This window comes from Myotis yumanensis, unplaced genomic scaffold (assembly GCF_028538775.1).
Source record: "Myotis yumanensis isolate MYYU_CA2020_CCGP unplaced genomic scaffold, mMyoYum1.0.hap1 SCAF_3, whole genome shotgun sequence".
Lineage (NCBI taxonomy): Eukaryota > Metazoa > Chordata > Mammalia > Chiroptera > Vespertilionidae > Myotis > Myotis yumanensis.
Genome location: NW_027223754.1, coordinates 72,918,154 through 72,931,829, shown reverse-complemented (window position 1 = coordinate 72,931,829; position 13,676 = coordinate 72,918,154). Strand labels below are relative to the sequence as shown.

General features: G+C 36.3%; 1 pseudogene; it reads right to left on the bottom strand.

Moving 5' to 3' along the window:
• Positions 1-12,802: 12,802 nt before the first annotated feature.
• On the bottom strand, positions 12,803-12,931 carry LOC139007970 (U2 spliceosomal RNA; annotated as a pseudogene).
• Positions 12,932-13,676: the final 745 nt, after the last annotated feature.

Genomic DNA, 13,676 nt, shown 5'->3' with positions numbered 1-13,676 from the left:
ATCCCAATAAAGTGTTGCTTATAGAAATGCGATTTGTAGTAATTTTGGAGGAACAGGGGGAAGTACAGTACTGGAAAGCTGACACAGAAATAGTTATGAATGTCTGGCCGGCATGGTTTAGTGGTTGAGCATCGACCTATGAACCGGGAGGTCGCAGTTAGATTCCCAGTCGGGCACATGCCTGGGTTGCAGGCTCAATTCTGAGCCAGGGACATGGAGGAGGCAGCCAATCTATGATTCTCTCTCATCATTGATGTTTCGGTCTCTCTCACCTTCTCCCTTCCTCTCTGAAATCAATACAAAAATATGTTTATAAAAAATAAATAGTTATGAGTGACTTCTCTAATCAAGTAGAGAAGCTAGAGGGTGTTGGGGGAGGTCCGAAAAGTCATCACTGGCTGCTGCAATTGTGAAGTAGGAGCTCATGGTGAGATTTATTAGGTTGTGGAAGCTAACCTACATGACCTCCTGAAAGCAATGACTTCCAATTTACTTTACTTTCTAAATCTTGTTTTAATTTTGTGCATCAGCAAACTTTAACCCAGAAAGCAAATAGTTGTAAAGTCAAGTTGATAACAGATAATTCAATAAAGTAAGTAAAGCGTAGATTCCTGTGCCTAAAAACACAAGACACTTTGACTATCAAACTCCAACCCACCTTTCTTCTTTTATGTGCCTTAATTGGGTCCCCCCCAACTCACTCCCCCAGACCTATGCATCAAACAAACACTGCTATTCCCTCTGCCTTGTTCAAATTCCTTCCCCTCTTTCGTTCTGAGCTTCTCTACTTCTTCTTTTTTTAAAATATATTTTATTGATTTTAAGAGAGGAAGGGAGAGGGAGAGAGAGACAGAAACATCAATGATGAGAGAGAATCATTGATTGGCTGCCTCCTGCACACCCCCTACTGGGGATCAAGCCTGCAACCCAGGCATGTGCCCTTGGCCGGAATCGAACCTGGGACCCTTCAGTCCACAGGCTGACGCTCTATCCATTGAGCAAAACCAGCTAGGGCTTCTCTACTTCTTTTAAGGTCCTGTCTGAAATTTTTAGATGAGGAACTTTCCCCTTATATCCCAAGAAGAATTAGCTTACCCTTCTCTGTTGTATAATTTAGGATTAGATTTAGTGTCTAACAGAACAGTCTATCGTAGGGGCTGAAATAGGTAAGGTGTTTTTTGTCTGTTTGTTTTTCTCTCTTTTTTTAATCTTATCCACGAGAGTTTCAGGGGTAGGAGACACGGGAAGTCAATGTATGTTCTGTCATTATTAGCATGTGGCTTTTGTCATGGTTGCAACCCAAATGGCCCAAAAGCAGGCATCCCATCACATTCCAGGTAGTGGAAGGAGAAAAGGAAAGAGGCAGCCCCAGCAGATATCTGCTTACATTTCATTGACCAGAATTGAATAACAAAGCAATCCCTTGCTAGTGGGTCTAGCTAATCGGTTTTAGGCTTAACAACTGGTTTTTGGCTTATAAATCTCTATAGAAGAAATTAGTAAGGGAGAAGGAGTAAGCCTGGTGGTGGGGTAAGTTAATATACAGTGTCTGCCACACTGTACTCTCAAAGCACATTAAATGCAACACTTTTCACAATGTTTCATAATTATATTCTTGTATGTCTCACTGTATAGGATGTCAGAATCATAGGGGCAGTAGCGATGTCTCATTTATCTCTGCATCCCCAACATGTAGACTATTATAGAATGAATTAATGAGCCCCATGTGGGAATATATTAAGATTTTATTTATTTATTTATTTATTTATTTATTTATCTATTTATTCACATTTTGAGGTAACATTGGTTAATAAAATTATGTAGGTTTTCAAATGTAAAATTTTATAATGCCTCATCTACATATTGCATTGTGTGTTTACCATCAAAGCCACATCTCCTTGCATTACCATATATCTGACCTCATTTACCTTTTCTTACCTCCTACTCCTCCCCCACCACCTTCCTTCTGGTAACCACCACACTGTTGTTTGTATCTATGATTTTTGTTTGTTCAATTTTTTTCAGTTTTATGCCCCACATATGCGTTTAATAAAATAGAACTAAGTATTATGGGGTACACAGATTTCACTAGCATATGAAAACCTTACCACCATAGGATGTCATGATATTAAGTGATTAAAATACTCATGTCCGTAGTTGGCAGTACAAATGGCACAGAGTTAAACCAAGTAGGAATATGAATTATAACCACCCCGGACTAGTTGAGCTCTGAACATATGAATTATATTTCCAGATCAAAAGTAATTGAATATTTTATTGGCAATCTGTCTTTGATTCATAGTATAAGTAAAGATGCCATTAACATTGTATGCTTTTTTAAATGCCATTTTCCTCAATCTACTCTAGGACTGTTAGGTTTCTTTATTAGAGATATTAAATAAGCTAAAACCATATCCTGAACTTTTCTCATTCAGTAATTTTGAATTCTGGGTCACATCATATCACACTATTTATCTCAATGAATGTCTATGAGAATTAGTTTTTCTCTGAATAGGAGTTGATTTGACAACCCAAGCATACTGATGCCAAATTTTCTATTCAGGTTTGAATTCCTTATCTCACAAATCAAGGAATGAATTCGTGGACAAAAATGGTTAGCAGAAGCAAACTTTATTGAGAGATACCAGTCCTGGGAAAGGTGCAGCTGGGGTTCCAAAAGCAGGTCAATGTCCAGAGCTTCCGTTCCATGTGCAGCCAGGTGTTATTCAGCATCCAGGCGAATTAAAGTCCGTTAGTCCATGTGTGGAGTCCCACATGGCCATAATCTACATGGGCACAGGGGAGTGTATCTCCTGCCATAGGAGAACCCAGTGCACCAGAGAGAGAAGAGAATGTGCTTATTTGTCTAGGGCTAGATACATGCTTTACTGGCTTTTGGTTGGTTCTTTCAAAGAATTCTGCCTTAGTAACATTCTTTGGATTGGTTATACATCTTATTGACTTGTGATTGGTTATCTACAAGATGCCTGTCTTAGCAATGCCCATACATTTTTCAAATATATTTTTATTGATTTCAGAGAGAAAAGGAGAGGGAGAGAGAGATAGAAACATAAATGATAAGAGAGAATCATTGATTGGCTGCCTCCTGCATGCCCCCTACTGGTGATCGAGCCCACAACCGGGCATGTTCCCTTGACTGGAATCGAACCCGGGACCCTTTAGTCCACAGGCTGACGCTATATCCACTGAGCCAAACCGGCTAGGGCTATAGATTTTTAAAGCTCACATCTCTCCTGTACCCTTCTTCTCTGCCTGCCTGGGTTGCCTTAGTAACTCCAGACAGCTGGGTTCCCTGGTTCTACTTCCTCTCCCCATGGTCCTGTTCTTGACTACCTAGCTCTTTTATCTCCTCAATACCACTTTTTTTACAACAAAAAGGAAATAATAGACTTCTTAAAGAAGAAGCATTTTTCTGAATGGCTGAATAATTTGAAACTATGATAGATTCAGGGATTTGAATCAATTCTTTTAAATTCACTTAATAATATATGTAATGTGTATCTTGTATTTCTAGCAAACACTTCATATTTCTACTAGAGGCCCAGTGCACAAATTCATGCATCAGTGGGGTCCCTCGGCCTGGCCTGCAGGATCAGGCTGAAACCAGCTCTCCAACATCCCCTGAGAGGTTCTGGACTCTGAGAGGGCACAGGCCAGGCTGAGGGACCCCACTGGTGCAGGATCAGGATCGGAGCCAGGGAGGGAAGCAGGAGGTTGGCTGGCTGGAGAGGGACCATAGGAGGGCTCCAGGGCATGTCCAGTCTGTCTCTCTCAGTCCCGATCAGCCAGACCCCAGCAGCAAGCTCACCTACTGGTTGAAGCATCTGCCCCCTGGTGGTCAGTGCATGTCATAGCAAGTGACTGAGCAGCCTTAGCATATCATTAGCATATTATGCTTTGATTGGTTGAACTGCCGAATGCATGACCTGACACTTAGCATATTAGGCTTTTATTATATAGGCTAACAATCAAATTTGAAGACATATTCAGAGAAATTCACATCAGTTTACTGTTTGGGTTTGTGTTGTGTTCTGCCATGACACTGCCTCCAGTTCTTTTGTTTCCTCATCCCCCATCCCTATTGTGAAAAAAAAAAAAGAATATTAGATGATGTAGTGTGTCTCTTATAACTGCTGTTGTCCCAGAATAAAAAATAACTTTGTGTTCTTGCTGTTTCAAAAGTAAAAATATATCTGCAGTTTTTGAATGATCATTTGTTCTTCTCAAGTGAAAATAGACAATAGTTTGTAACTGATTGCTTTTTGAAATCTGTAATTAAATTATCCTTATGACTGTTGTATTAAAACCTTTCATTAGTGAAGTATTGTATTATTATAAATAGCATTGACATTTCTAGAAAAAAGGATAAATGGAGCTCCTATTATGATATAGGGGGTTTTCTTCATATTTGTCAGTACGGATTGTCTGTATAGAGTTTTAAGTAATTATTTGTGCTTTACACACTTTCAGTTTAAAGATGCCTAAACCCATTATCCGCATGCCCTTTTTATTATTGAGTGTCACCACATCTGGTTTTGCCCAAATTAACAAAGTCTTCCTTGCTTTGATCAATTTTCAATTAACCCTGACAGCAGATAAATAAATAAATAAATAAATAAATAAATGAAACAGGAAGGTATTACTATTGGCATTAGGTCACTTACTGAAAAATTATAAAAGTTTATCCACTTAAGCAATTTGCTCTTACTCATTTATTATTGGCTGATGGTTCATGTTAAATTATTCCCATTTAATTTGCAGTATTGAAAGGCGTATTATAGTGTCTTTTTTACCATTTAGAATAAAAATGAGATGTTAATGACTGCATTTGTCAGGAGTTGACCTTTTGTGAGGACTATTTAGAAATGAAGGAGTATGCGCTGTCCTCCAATAGATAAATCCTTCCATGGACATGCCCTTAGTGTATTGTTTTACTTTTGTTTAGGTATAAGATAGTGTGTACCTCTCTCCTCCTCCATCTTGCCATCTTTCATCCACCTCCCTATCTCTCTATCATACAACGTTTCTTCTGCATGTAGATCACTGATTTTGTCATGAAAGGAACACTGCACTGTGTATCAGGACAGTTCATTTTTAATGTAACCTTTATCCTCATTTTGGAACTTTATAAAAGTCATCTGGACTTTTGATTTTTCTGTTTCTTCTTTAGTAAAATAAAAAGATTATGTTCATTTTATTTCTGAAACTAGGATGTCAGCCACACTTGAGTAAGAATTTAATCTGATATATTTACTGGTGTAGCCCAACACCTGATAGTGCTTTTTATGTAGAAGGTTCTCAATAAATACTTATTGAATTAATTAACTAATTCTAATTACTCAAATTTAAATCTTAGGAGGTGGACCATTTGTAACTGGCCTTGAACATCTGAGGAGAGCTTAACTGAAGAGGCAGTAGAGGAGCTAGTTCTTGATGGTTCAGCAGAAAATTGGCAAAAGAATGGGCTTACAGAGGCATTACAAGATGAAGACATACTCAAAGTAAATTTGGAGGTTCTGGAAATAATTGGGAATGTTGAGGAGGATGAAGATGTGTTTGGGATTCAGGCATATGCATTTGGCTGGGTGTTGATAATATTGGAAAGGTGGACTTTGAAGGATTGCCAGTTCAGGTATTTGAAAGTTTTGTGGTATTAAAAATATCCAGGAACCTGGGAATTTAATGAAGAAATGAAAGAGTTTATTAAAAGACTAGAGGCCCGATGCACAAAATTTGTGCAAGAGTAGGCCTTCCTTCCCCAGGCTGCTGGCACTTGCTTCCCTCTGGCACCTGGGACCCAGGCTTCCCTCCAGCTGCCAGCAGGCACCCAGGACCCAGGCTTCCCTCCGGCCGCTGGCAGGCACCCGGGACCCAGGCTTCCCTTGCAGTCCTGGCTTCATCCAGAAGGTAGTCCAGAGGATGTCTGGTCTAATTAGCATATTATACTTTTATTATTATAGATATTTATATACATTTGCTCTTTAAAGAAATTGGAGGACAATTGAACAGTTTGAATAGAGATTTGTTCTTTTTACTTTATTACAAGTTGAAGCTAGTGATGTAGGTATTACATATTCTCCAAAATTAATGATGGTTTATGGAAAATGGTTATATGCATATAGATATAATATTTTCCTTAACTCACTTTTTTTTTCCAGTTTCCTTTTGAATCATCACAAACTAGTGTGTATACATACTGATATACTCAAAATTCAAAACCAAAATACTCAGAAAAACTTCACTATAGCTTTTTCACACCAGACTATTTAGAAAGGATTTTTCCTTCTTTAGAATCTGAGAAATTATTTTTTTAGCACATAGGAATAAGAAATGCATGCAATTGTACAACAAAAGAAGAATAAATGCACAGAAAACCTTAGAACATGGAAAGCCTGATTAAGATATTTGCTGAATCATTGTCTAGCAGCTGGTTGGCAAACTCATTAGTCAACAGAGCCAAATATCAACAGCACAACGATTGAAATTTCTTTTGAGAGCCAAATTTTTTAAACTTAAACTATATAGGTAGGTACATTGTTACTAACTTAATTAGGGTACTCCTAAGGCTTAGGAAGAGCCACACTCAAGGGGCCAAAGAGCCGCATGTGGCTCGCGAGCCGAAGTTTGCCGACCATGGCTGAAAAGACTCTAGCTGAAAAGAGAAGATATTTGTCAAAACAGGTGAGTTTACCGAAGCAGTGTGAGAACAGGTGACCGAGAGGAGGAGCATAATGAGCTTGCCAAGGGAACCAAGTGCAATATATTTGCAGCAGCTGCTGGGCTACAAGAAACCTTGAGGTGTCCACTGAAGATGTTGAGCTAATTTATCTACTAGCATCATTGTCAGGGGTATGCTAGGAACCTGAGAAGCCAGCATGTACAGCAAGAACATAAAATATACCAGAGTCACTGTGGAGAATATGTGATCCCAACATCTTAAAGGAGAAGACAAAACCAGAGGTAAGTTCACAGTTGTATTTGCTCCTTCAGTAAATAAACTTTTTGACTCTCTGCTGCGGGCAGAGTACAGATTAATGTGCTGACGTGTAAAAGAAGGAAAGGAAAGAGCCTCAGGCCTTAGGCGCTTACTATCTAGGGAACATGATACATGCAGATGTGATATGTTCATAATATTGTGAAAAGAGATAGAAAAGAGTCAAAATGACTATGAAAAATAAGTGCTGCATTTTATAATTACATTGGTCATAGTGAGTAAAATAGATGGACAAAGCTTAATAGAGGATGTTGCACTTGTCCAGAGTTCTGAAACCTAAGAATATCTGGACCGGGAGGGCAGAGATCTTGTGTGAGTCTCCTCTGTCTCCTCTGCTATGGCAGACATCACTATCAGTCATGCTCCCACTGAACCGGGAAGCAGTAGTTCTTAATCTCAATAGTGCTGCAGGGAGACCCTATCATAGATGCTAAGGTTGAAAAAATGTTACAATTTCTGATTTGCACAGATAAATTAAGAATTGGCATTTCAGGTATAGGTAGAACATGTTCAAAAGATTGGCCTTTGGATTCGTGTTCTAGAAAAAATAAAAGTCAAGCTTTACACTGTGATAGGGGAAGGGACATTGGGTAGTTACAGTGTGTTCTAATAATAATGGCTCATAGGTACCAGTTTAGGATATTAGTCTCAGTTACTGAGAATCAGTGTGTGTGTTTTTTAAACCATGTTATTGAGTTATAATCGACATACAAAAAGCTATACAACTTGATGAGTTTGGAGATAAATATATAGTCATGGAACCACAATTTATGCTATAAACACCCATCATCTCCAAAAGGTTCCTCCCACTTTCTTTCTTTATAATGATAATTATTTCTTTTGTGTGTGTGATAAAAACATTTAACATACAATCTATCCTTTAGTAAAATTTTAAGCATACAATGGATTATTGTTAACTGCAGGCATTATGGTGTACAGTAGATCTCTAGAATGTGTTTATCTTGAATAACCAAAACTTTGAACACTTTAATACTTTTCATTTCTCCCTCCCACCTCTGGCGACCACTGTTCTACTCTGTGCTTCTATAAGTTTGACCATTGTAGATTTCTCATTTAAGTGATATTATGTAGTATTTGTCCTGTGTCTGGCTTATTTCACATAAGGTAGTATTCTTCAGGTTCATCCATGTTGTTGGACCAGTGGGTTTTGTTAGGCAAGGGCATGACAAGATAATGGAAGCAATGTTAGATTGTTACATAAAATTAATAGGAAAGGGAATTAATGTGGGGATTTGTCTTTATTTTAGAACTCAGCACCTAAAACACTTTGCAATAATTTTGGAATTTTTTAGCATATATGGCAGAGCTCATTTTTCACTGTAGAATGCCCAAATACTCACTGTCCCAGGGCCCTTTGCAGCTAGAGAACGGGCACAACTTCTGGAAGGCTACCTCTGAGGAAGTCTGGTCCACCCTGGATTCAGTCCGAGGATGGGCAGCAGTGGGTAGGATCAGCAGCACCATCAGCAGTTGGAGGAACTTCCTACATCCAGAGAAGGCAAAGGCAGCAATATCCCAGGAACAGGAAAACTGGCAGAGCAAGCAATAGTGCCCGTGCCTAACCCAGGCAAGATCAACAGCTATCCTTGCAATGTTGTGCTGCAGTTCTTGGCTGTTTAGCCTCCAACCCCAGTTTTGGGCTCTCGAAGTTATATTTTGACTCCCATTTCAACAAATGCCATTTGTGTGTAAGTTGACCAGACTTGGTTTCTGTTGCTTGCAAACCTGACCTCAGGCCATTCTGGTGAGGAGAGTATCAAAATAATTTAGTCATATATAGCTGAGCCCCTGTGCAAGTTTGTAGGGCAAGTAATTTTCAAGGATAAATGGCAAGTTTAGGTGTCTGAGTGCCTGTAAAAATAAAGTATGGGAAGATTTTTTTAAGTGCTGGGATGAGCTAGTGAAAAATACTGGATCACATTAGTGGGGAGATTAATCAGGGGGATGTGATGAGCACATTGAGTTATTCCTGCATTTGTGTATGGTTTTCTTTGAGATTAGGCCATCTCTGCTTGCTACATGGCACTGACTTAAATTAGGTTCCTATTTTCTCACAGAGACAGGGAGCTAGGGGTGCTATCATTCTTGATTTAAAAGGGATGGCTCTTAGGTCCTTGAGAAAGACCTTCTTGGATTGTAACCCTGGCAAGAAATTTTTAAAAAAAATTTACATTTCCAACGGGCAGAGAAAGAATTTACAATTACTAGTTTTTCTAAAGTAAATGCTCTAATAAAAGGGGCAGAGAGTAAGGAAAAGCTTGTCTCAAGTTTAGTCAAGCTAATCAGTTTCCTAGTCAATCCCAGGAGGAGGAAGAAAAAATAGGGAAAATGGAAGTTATTTCTTATTAGATCGATGAAATGATATTAGAGTCAGAAATACTATTGTTGCATAAAATATAGTACTCCTTGCTCAACTGGTCTGGCTATTGAGATTCAAAGTACACATCAAAAGATTATTTTTCCCATTTTCATACTTCTTAGAGAAACTTTAAAAGACTGCTGATAGCTCTCCCAACTACCACCAGAGTCACAAACTAATAATCACTAATACTAAAGTTTATGAGGTTTGTTTTTTATTGAAATCTATCTATATGTGGTATAGATAGATTAGCTTTTTTTTTTCATTACGTGTAGGAAAATCAGGAAATAGAACAGTAAGTGAGTATAAATACAATAACCAAGTTTAAGCAAGACAACAATTTAATAATTATGAATGTGTATAAGAGAGAATGCAACATTCACATTTAAATGATGAATTTTGAATTGGTGTGACTATACCATATGGGACCATTACTGTACATGCATGTAGATGGAATATATATTTAGGTATGTTAGAATATCAGTATCAAAAAAGATTTAAGAAATTACAAAATTACAGATGAGTAAAACATATGAATAAATTATAATAAAATTGTTCCTAAATTATATTTATTTTATATTTCCTAAATTTATTTCCAATTCAATTAATTCTAATGTTAACTCCAATGGTTAATTCCAATGTTAGTAGAACCATACATTTATATTTTACTCTAGTACTTTCATCAGAAGTTGAACTAATTTAAATTATGATGTTAAATTTATGTTTTGTTAAATAACCAAAAAGAAAACAAGTAGAAATTAAACAAACCAATTAGATGTCATCTAATATAATGAAAGTTAATTTTCATTGGACACAAGTTTCTTCACTCTAATTCCTTTTCATCTTAGGTCTTTAATCTGAGGTGTTTATTTTTCCATAAAGAAGAATTACAGTGTGTTAATAAAAAACAGTAAATACTTATAACATTTTCAGATAAACCTAAAGATATCTGAAGCGAGAGAAGTGAAATGTTCATGGCATATATTCACTGAATTTTAGTTTCAGTAGGTACATTTCTATTTTTATATATGATTTGAATATGGCCTATTGTCTTTGTCTGTTTTAACCCTTTTTATTCTCTTACTGAATTATTGTTGGGTGAGGAGAAGCTTTACAAAAAACAAAACAAAACAAAACAAAACACACACAAAAAAGCCCTCTCTTTTATTCTATGGTGAACCTATGCTCAAAAAAAAAAAAAAAAAAAAGAAAGAAAGAAAGAAAGAAAGAAAAGGGGTTTATTTACATTTTTTTTCAAGCCAGATGTCCTTGGTTAGTGCATTGACTAAAGGAGTGTTTATATTCAAGTGCAGTTTTACTTATGCAGTAAATGGTTATTAAAGTTGTATAGAAGTTGAATTTTTGAGACATTAAATGTGTGTTAAATAGATGTAGGAGTGGCTGTGCATACATTGGTTTTCAGTCTCTCAGAAAAATTCCACATTGTTTTGGTCACCTCTGTCTTGGCAAGGATCAAAGTTACACCTTCACTCATTCCTTTAATTACATTCTCTTTCTGAGTTTGCAGCAGTCTGCTCTGTGGAAAAAAAGAAAAAAAAAACATGTAGTTCTACATAAATGATCCCTTACTTAAAGGGGCTGTTTATATCTGTCTTTCTACTTAATGTGGATGTCCCTGAGAGAACTGAAACAAATAGATTTTTCCATTGAGAATTCAATTACTGTTGTTGATATGGGATATGAATTTTGTAAAGTAAATGGGAAGATATAGGAAGTAAATGGTGCTTCACTAATAATATGCATCTTACTACATAAAAGTGTTGCTATAATTCACATTACAGATAAAGAAATTTTAGTGAAATCTGGGATTTGGCCAAGATAGAGCAGAATGAGATCTGATTTCTAAATTCATAGATTTTATCTGACAATAAGCTGCCTCCTGTAATGATAACAGCTCACATTTATTAAGCACTTAGCATGTGCCAGAAATTCATCTCAAAGTTTTCTGTTTTCTTTTTTTAAAATATATTTTTATTGATTTCAGAGAAGATGGGAGAGATAAAGAGAGATAGAAACATTAATAATGAGAGAGAATCATTGATCAGCTGCTTCCTGCATGCCCCACATTTCACAATTGAGGCATGTGCCCTGAGAGGGAATCGAACTGTGACCTTCTGGTTTATATGTTAAAACTCAACCACTGAACCACACTGGCTGGGATCATCTCAATGTTTTAAAAGTATCGATGCTCTCCAGATTCAGGGCCAACAGTACCCCAGCAACAACATAACCCACGACCGAAGGTGCATTCGAGTGTTCCTGTGTGGAACCGGGCTCCCTCCTCTCTGGTTTTAGAGTGTGTCACCCAAGAACCACCACTGCCAAGTCACTGCAGCTCAGCAGCTCCTGCATTGATCATCTGCTCCCTAGTGGTCAGTGCATGTCATAGTGACCAGTAGGACAGAGGGAGGCACACTTAGCATATTAGCCTTTTATATATATAGATATTGAGGGGAAATCTTTTAATACCTGTAAATAGGTTAAATTATAGTACATTAGTAAAATGCAACACTTTTCATTCAGCTAAAAATGGTATTGTAGATAAATATCCATTGACATTGAGAGATGTTTATGATGTATGTGTAAGTATAAATTTCTGGTTACTAAACAGAATATTGCCATTCAACATATATGAATAAAAAAATGTGTGGAAATGAGTTTATGAAAATGTTAACCTCTCTAAGAGGTTTGCATGTGGAGTATTTTAAATTTATTTTTTTCTTCTGACTTATCTCTAGGTTCTCATTTTTTTGTAGTCAAACTATTGCTTTTGCAACAAGTAAAAGTAAGATAAGAAAATGTTTCTTTGTACAATAGAATCACGGTTGACTTCTATTTTCTTTTAATACATTTTGTGAGTTTTAAAATATCCTAAAATAAACTATTATCCACTAAAAATAAGAACATAGAAATAAGTTAACATTGAAAATGTCTCTGTGTATATAAACATATAAAATTACAAAACTAATAAGTTTAGGAATGACTGTCAATTAAAATGCACAGCAGTATCTATAATGAAGTGTATTTTATTATAGTTTTATATTAAATTTTAGCACCTAGAGGACTCTGGATTCTGATTACTCTTCATTTTTAACTGTTTTAGGGAGGAAGGAAAGCTCTTCTAGTTCATTAATTTTTATTTCAAAATATATTACAATGACATTTTTAAATTTGATTAAATTCACAATTAATATTTGTTGCTTCTATAGTTATGTGACCATATTATCTGAAAATAATACAATTTTTTCCTTCTCAACAAATAAAGCTCTTTTATGGTAATTGCTTACTACATTTTAATAATTTTGAAAAATAGAAGTACTAGTTAGGATCTTTTCCTATTCATGTTCTCAATGTAAATTCCATAACAATTTCCTCTTTAGTTGTTTAGTCATTTGCTAATTCACTTAACATACAGTCTAACTGCATTGTATAGGTACCTATCCTGAAACATGCTAAAAAAAGATATTATATGTTTTATCTTACACTTGATCTTAGCCAAAAGGCCGAGAAGCGATATATGTTTTATCTTATACTTTAAACAACTAGCTGATACCAAATTTTATAAACATTTTGGGGAATTAATAATATTATTTCACCAAATATAATTCTACAATTGCCTCATTCTGACTTAAATATATTATATTATATTTAATATAGTCCCAGAATACATATGACTTAAATATAATATATTATTTTATAATAGGGATGGAATTAATCTGAATTCTGTGATTTTTATTTGGTCTTTTTGTATCTTTGTATATGAATTTTTGTGTGGAAGTTTTCTTTCTGTAGTTTCATTGTCTGATTTACATATTAGATTTATGTTGGGATTATTCAAGGAGTTGGGATCTTTTCCATATTGTTTTGTTAAGAACAGCAAAGGTCCTAAGATTTTTACCTTGCAAGCTAACAAGTTAGCTTGCCGCAGTTTCAGAAATTCTTGAAGAAGACTGGGGACTCCTGGGTTGGTCACAAAATATAATGTATGACACAGCAATAGCAGTAGCTAGAGGTAACATTGTTGTGTTGTTTCCCTGAGCCCCAGTTCCCACAGGGCCAGGTGATGCAGTAGGTGTGTTATGGAAGAACCTTGAGTATAAGAAGCCCAGTTTTATATGGGGACCTTCTAACAACGATGTAAGAGTAACTGCTCCAGAGGGACAACTTATTTTTATTATATTGGACTGTAAATAGTACTCTTCTAGTAGTAGATGGTATCTCTGTCTTCCAAAGCTGCTTGCTTACCAACAACTTTCAAAA